Below are 7,850 nucleotides of genomic sequence, written 5' to 3'. Positions count from 1 at the left end.
TGTTGGAGGTTCGAGAATCTGTGCAAGAGCAAAAATCAGTCAAAGTTGAGCATTCAAATCGGAATTTTTACTAAATAAGCACCATAATTGGCAACCGATACCGGTTTGCAGCAAAGTTTCACCTTTTTCTGTGAGTGTTTTGCTGCAGCTCCTACTTCTGCTTAATATTCGTGTTTCATTCAGACTTCAGTACAACTGTAGGGCACATTTATACACTTGTTTGAAAATAACAATAATAAGGAAGCAATGCATTTGATACATCTGTGTCATCAAAACTCAAAGACCGGCGATTCTAACTGCTTAGTCGATTTTTAAATACCATTTGGATACCCAAGGTCTAAGTTAAATTGCGATATTTAAACATTTTCATTACATCTAACATTTAGTATGAGAATAGTATAAATATACCAGCTGTTATTTAAAGGAAATAGTTTTCACAATAAACTGTATAGAGAGTGTGATATTTGTTGGTTAAGCAGTGGCAACGGGAGACACAACTGATTGGTTGATACAGCCTTACATAAACTTTATAGTACATTAAAATTACAATATTCGATTGTCATCTTCTGGATATGTGGGCGAAACTGAGTAATAGAAAAATCGCACTTAAGTCCCAGAGGTTGATCGTATAAATGTAAAACTTAAATTATAAAAATATAGTGGAATTGCGCAAGAGTTAACACGCGATAAAGTTAACCCTTCGGCTAAGTTGACCTATTTTAAGCGTCTAAAGAGTTAACTTTTTACTTTACTTTTTTGAACTTATTAATTTCTTCCAACCCAAGCATTTGTTAAGCAAGAAAAACAATTGCTACAGTTGTTGACAGCTAATTAGAAACGCGACTTATTTTAAGGTAAATAAAATTATTTTCGAATAAATCACTTATTCTCACCGTTTTCTCACTCATGTTGTTGAAACTCACATTAAACTTAAACTCTAATAATAAAAATTTTAATTAAAAATCCGTTTTTTTTTTAGATTTTAACAAATATGTGTGGAATCAACGATTTGAGTGCGACAACAAATTAGAAACGAAAATTTTTTATCAGCAAAAAATACTGCTATTAAAAAGTATTGCTTACTTTAAGTTAGTAGTTTGTTGCTTCACCATTTTACTTTAATACTGCTGCACATCCACTGCGAATTGTGGTTATAAGACTCTGACAGCACACCACTAGTGTTGCTTGCCATGACGTCCTAACTTCATCAAAAAGGACATCCATATTTGTGATAGTTTTGGTACCTACAGTTTTTTTGACATCAACAGAGATGTGTTCTTTGCAGGTCACTCCAAAACATTGATGGAATTTTCTACAAAAAACTTTTGTGTTGATTTTGCTATGTGATTTGGATTATTATTTTGTTGGAATTACCAAATAACAGGCAAATTCCTCCTTAGTCCATGGCAGAATGACATTTTTTAGGATGTCGACGTATTTCGCCTTATTTCAAATTCCATCAATCATATAGAGTGGATCTACACCACCCCAAATTCCCACACCATGATTGATCCTCCGCCATGCCTCACTACGCGTGAAACATAGCGAGGATCAAATTCTTGTTAGATTGGTCGGCAAACATACCTTCGACCATCAGGATCTATGCGATTTATTTTGTTACATCGCACCAAACAACATACATCCATTTATATGTTGTCTAAGATCAATAAGCGTTGGAAAAGTCTACACATTTTTTCCTTTGAATTTTAGTTACAAGTGGTTTCATTCGTGCTGTTCTGCCGTGAAATCCAAATTCGACTAAACGCCGGGCAATTGTTTTCTTGGATATTTGGACATTATACTCGTCTCGAATTTTATGTAGAATGTTAGTGGAACCTTTTTTTTTGGGTCTTCTCGGGAGATGGTAGTAATTCTGGGGTATATTTCTGTTGAAGTCTTACGGGTTTTTTCTTCGCGTGCAACGTTGAAAATAGTTTTAAAATAAGTTATGTGCTTAAGGGCATTGAAAACAACTTCTTTTGAGATAAAAATTAACACTTTGAGGGATTTTAATTATTTACAAAACTGTTTCTTATTAGCTGTCACACTTAATTCACCTTTCACACCGTAACACATTTACTATTTGAAGAAAAAGTAAAAAAAAAAACTTCAACTTTAGCAGTAAAAAGAGTAACATGAACATAGCAACACTTTTAGGAATATAAATAACGGTATATTAAAATTTTTTATCATCATACTCATCAGCCACTACAAAAAAGTGAGCTTTTCTAATTAGCTGTCAACGGCTGCATATATTCCTCGAATTTCTATGTAAAAGTTATGGTCGGTGTCACGAGTGTGTTAAAATATGCAAACAAATCAGAAAAAATCATTGCAAATCCGATTAAAATCCATCAAAGAGCTGAGATTTTAATTAAACTCGATGAAGGTATTCATGGAAATCGATTGGCGTATCTAAGGCGGCCATCTCAAAAATAAAGAAAAAACGTCATGAAATTTTGAAGTCAGTGGCAAACACGCATAAAGTTGCAACCAAGAAAACTTTACATAAATCGGAATATTCCGTTCTTGAGGCAAGGTTGTATAAATGGTTCTTTAGTCAAAGACAGCGTAATTGTGCAATGAGTAGTCCAATTTGAAAGGCCAGAGCCATGCTCGAATTTGCCAAATTGCGCTCTGGAAAACAATTTCATGCAAGTGATGGATGGCTGGCAAATTTTAAGAAACGATACGGCATTTGTTTGAAAATTCTCTCAAGCGACAAGTCAAAAATAGCAACGTTAATTCGTAATTTGTGGGCAAAAATGAATAAAGTGATAAAACAATTGTCGCGGCAAACGAGAAGACGGCACCTGCCCGAAAAATAGCCACGGATAGAATCACATTTATGTTGTGTGCAAACGAAAATGGTTCGCATAAGTTGAAACCATTGATAATTGGTAAATGCGTAAACCTCCGTAACTTCAAGGGGTTTGAAAACCCATTGGAACTTTCTAATTTGTAAAAGTCTTGAATGAATTCAGAGCTATTATTCCGCTGGTTCTATGATTTGTTTATTAAAAAGGTAAACTTATTTTTTTTTGTCATTTTAAATTTTTATGCAAGCTAAAATATTTTTCCGGTTAACAAAGTTTCTGCTGAAAATAATTTTCCACCAAGGGCATTATTGCTGATTGACAACTGAACTGCACATAAACTAAATTAACAAGTTACAGTCAGATTATGAAAGCATTGCGGCAATGCTTTTGTCATCTAACGTGACTGTTGTTTTGCAGCCCATGGATCAAAATCTCAAAAGACTGCTCAAGTTAGGATACCGGGCTAAACTGTTATGGAACACTGTAGAACAAAAAAAACTTCAGGTTGAGAATATTTTGAAACGACATTCAATTCGTAATGCCATCTTGCTGCTTAAAATAGCATGGCTTGAATTGACAATTATAAAGCTTGGAAAAATATAAAACAATGACACGATGATCAATACGGCAGCGAAAACGAAATTCCACTGCTTACATTGACAAGATCAACTAGATCTCACTATGGTAAACTTCGACAGGTACAATCGGGGGGGTGGTGTTGACGTCAGCAGTGAAGACATCGAAAATTAGAACGACGATTAAAATAAGGAAAATGATGAAGATTTCTAAGTGCTTGGCAATGAAATTCAAGAACCGGTTATCGAGGAAGATATCCAACAACAGAAGGCCATTTCAATGAATTTCAATGATGATTTCGGCTGATTTTTGACGAATTCAGGCACACTTTCAATGGAATTTCCGGTGATCACGGATTTTGATTGGCCCACATGTTGATCGTCATTTATGTCCTCGCGACCACTTTGAAAACGTTGAAACTACTCGTGCTACGGGATAGGCAATCATCGCCATAAACTTCTTTCATCAATTGAAACGTTTCGGTAAAAGTTTTACCAATTTTAAAACAAAATTTAATGTTGGCTCTTTGTTCGAAGCTCATTTTCGCACCGATAACACAAACATACTGACACTTAAAACGCAATAGCTTCACTTCCAATCTATGAAATGTCATGAATTTCCCACTGGGCAATCGATAAAGATAGCAGATTCTAACGCAGTCGACATATAGATGGCACCACCAGGGGGCGCTAGATTCAAAAAGTCCTGTTTACTTTGGAACGCACCTTGTATTAATCTAAAACCAAAATAGCGATCGCCAGCGATCCAACAACGAGTCTACATTATTAAAATTTACTACACAAAGTCCAATTTATGATCGTCATAATTGTCCTGTCAGATCAACAAATGAGCGTTTAGTGGAAAAATTTGCATCCACAGACGCAGTGCGAAATGTTCCCGTGTCAGTGAGACAAAGAAGTGTCACAAGCCACACAGCGAATGTCACACAATCGATTTATTGAAAACCAAGTTTGGTGAACATTTTATCTCAAAAAATGGCCCAGTCACTTGGCCGCTTTGGTAGTGCGATTTGATGCCGTTAGACTATTTTCTGTGGGGCTACGTCAAGCCAATGCCAACAAGCCAGCGACGATTGATGGACTTCACAAAAATATCGAACGTGAAATTGCACCAGAATCGGCCGATTTATGCTTGAAAACCGTCGAAAATCGGGTTCAGCGTTTGAACTTCTGCAAGCGTGCCCATGGTGGCCATGCAAAAGAAAGGTCGAATTCCACACATAATGCCATCAAATGTACTTTCACAGCAATAAAGAATTTTATTGATATTCAAAAAAAAAACAAATAATCACGAAAAAACACGTTTTCCTGAATTTTATTTCCTAAATTTTTTTTGGAAAATCCTTAATCGGTGTGAAATGTAACTGCGTACATATATATTTATTGACACCTTAACAAAGTTGAATAACATATTGAATATTGGCGCTTACATGTGCTAATTGACTGTTCAATAATTTACTTAGACTGCTGTTGACACAAATTTAATTATAATAGATGTTGTAGTAGCCACACGTTGTTTACCAATTATGTTCCTGTTTGTGGTATATTGAGGTGATGATAATTGTAAAATTGAGTTTTCAAAGCCGACTAAAATGGTTCAGTGATTTGCAATTATTTCAATGTGTTGCAGAGCGAGAGCTCTGGCTAAGGTTGAAAGCCGCATGACTTTTACTTGCTGCTACTAAGCAGCGTAGAAACAAAAGTGTGTGCTATTCTGCTTTTGTGGACAACTAAAGACTCTTTCCAACGAGATTGACCTAAATATTTCAATGTAACATACCAGCCCCAGCATTAGCTTTTGTTATTTATAAGCGCATCTGTAATTCCACTGGCACACACACATACACACAAACGAATAGGTGGTATGTGATGTGCCATAAATCAGGTTTTAAAGCCTGATACCGTATCGAGGACAGACACGTTCGTTATTAAGGAATTGTGGCGAGGTATAACGCCTTCAGGCTGGTAATTGTTTGCACTTAACTTGGCAGATGCTCTCCGAGGCGAGCAGAGCAAATTAAAGCTACGATGGCACGCTACGCGTAGTCTAAAAGTATGAAGATATATTAATGCGGCAGCAAAATCAAAGAAATCGAGTATTGAGTGCCACAAGGCAAGCAAATTTATTTGATTTTAATCGTACTTCGTTATTGGCAATATATTTATTAACTCAAGCTCAAGCTTCTACGTAGTAGTTCTTCCAGTTCCAGATTCTGAGTTCACTTTAGACATGTTGTAGCGCACATTTCTGTTCGCCAATGCAACTGCGTTGCAACACTCGTGCAGACAGAGTTTCCACATAGTCTCGTGCACCAGTGCTTTGGCTGCATTTGGCTTGCATGCTATGGAGCATTAAAAGACCAAACAATAAATCATCTATGCCTTTTAAAAGTGTTTGTATAAATTTCCAATTTATTTGCCAGTGTTGTTTATAGCCAAGCTTCTTCTCTTCAAATTCTAGTACTTAAGCGCATCCGCAGAAGCTTGGTACGGTCCACGTGTACATACATACATACTGACGTAATTTTGTATTTCCGTTGGTGTGTGATTATAATTACATTACCAGAATAAACTCATTTATTATAAACGACTTAGAAAGCATTGTCTTATTGTTGTTTACAGCACTTCACAGTTATCGTGGATTTTAGTCTAATAACAGCTTAGGAGAGCTGTGCTTTAAGAGGTAAGGCAAAGTTTAAATTTAACGCAAAATTGAACGTAAATTTCAACCACATGCAGATGGGGCACGGGTTTCGAACAAAAGGATATATTATATATATTTTTGTGTTCTTTTTGTTTTTTAGATGCGTGATTTTCAGTAATGAGGGGGATGAAGTCATGTGTAGAAGCTCACGCAAGAGAGGAAAGTTCTCTGATCGCCATTCACTTGGGAGTGGCCAGAAGTGATTACTTTACATAAGGCTCAAGTAGCTCACGACTTCCGGTCCTAGACCAAGTAGTTGGGTCGCCTAACAACATCCGTTTGAAGGCGAGCTAAAGTGAGAAGGCGAAACATCCCCTCCACAGTGTTGTGCGCTGGCTTTGGGACCCGCCACGTAAAACACGCCCCCCAACAAAAAAGTTTAAACAACCTCGGATGAGAAACATCTCTTTTGATAACGAGCACAGCAAACATAATATTTAAGACCAATAATTTAAGGAGTGTCTGGTCGCTTAATTGGTGAGGCTGACATCACCGCCGTTCAAGAAGTGCGATGGATGCGGCAAGGACAAAGACGAGTAGGTCTGTGGTACTAGGTTCCAGCATTGAAAAACTCACCAAGCCACCTGACTGTCTTCGGATCGAAAAGTCTCCAACCTAAAATCGACTTGGACCACCATCCATCCAAGATACGCACCTTCCTCTGTGCAGCAATAAACGTACGTCAACAAACACAAGGAAAGTTCGACGTCAAGAAGCTGCAATCACTACAGACAGCAGAACGATTTTCGACTCGACTTGCACTTCTGCTCTCTGAGAGCACTCGTCAACCATTCGGTACAAGGGAATTGTGGGACGGCATTTCAAGCACCTTACGTACAGTTGCAACTGAAACCATCGGTTTTCGGAAAATGCAAAAGAACAGCTGGTGCGGTGAAAAGTGCCGTGTTGCAGCGGAGAGACTACCTACCTCGCAACGTTACAATCGACCACAACACGTGCGGGATGGGATAGATGCCGAGAGTTGAAGAGGGAACCTAGACACATTTGAAGACCTAAAAAGAGAGAGGTCAAAATGCTTGAGTACGAAGAGCTTTACAAGCTGGCCTATGGGGGTGACACTCGGAAATTCTACGAAATGATACGGACACTGGCAGAAGGTTTTAAGACCGGAGCATACTCTTGTCGAACCCCCAGAGGTGATCTGGTAACCGATGCCCAGAGCATATTAAAATTATGGAGGGACCTCTTCTCCAACATGCTGAATGGCAGTGAAAGCATAAAACCAGGAGATGATGAACCCGATATACCAATCAGTGACGATAAAGCAAACGTTCCATTTCCCCTCAAAGAAGAAGTTGGAATACAAATTATTTGTCTGAAAATGAACAAACCGGTGGGCCGATGGATTGCCGGCTGAGCTATTCAAATTCGGTGGCTTAGAACTGACTAGGTGCTTGCATCAGTTTCTTTGCAAGATTTGGTCGGATGCTAAGTGTGCTCTGCCCAATCCACAAAAAGGGAAACCCTACAATCTGCTAAGCCCTCCAATTGGCCAAAATTTTAACTATCTATATCAGTCTAGCGTATATATAATATTTACACAAGCGCTATATACATTACGAAAATTGCTTTTTATATTTCGAGACAACACAACTCCAGAACAAGCAACAAATACTATTCGTAAAAAATCACTTTATTGTTATTCCGAATGTTCTTCATCTCTCAGATTTTTTCCTCATTTTTGTAGTTCCGTTGAAAGCGTATTTCGGT

At 37.7% G+C, this 7,850-nt stretch overlaps 1 pseudogene; it reads left to right on the top strand.

Annotated features, from left to right (window-relative positions):
- Positions 1–2,308: 2,308 nt before the first annotated feature.
- On the top strand, positions 2,309–3,701 carry LOC120782651 (annotated as a pseudogene).
- Positions 3,702–7,850: the final 4,149 nt, after the last annotated feature.

This window comes from Bactrocera tryoni, chromosome 1, assembly GCF_016617805.1.
Source record: "Bactrocera tryoni isolate S06 chromosome 1, CSIRO_BtryS06_freeze2, whole genome shotgun sequence".
NCBI classification, from domain to species: domain Eukaryota; kingdom Metazoa; phylum Arthropoda; class Insecta; order Diptera; family Tephritidae; genus Bactrocera; species Bactrocera tryoni.
Note: the sequence above shows the minus strand (reverse complement) of the source record. Positions and strands in the feature narration are given on the sequence as shown.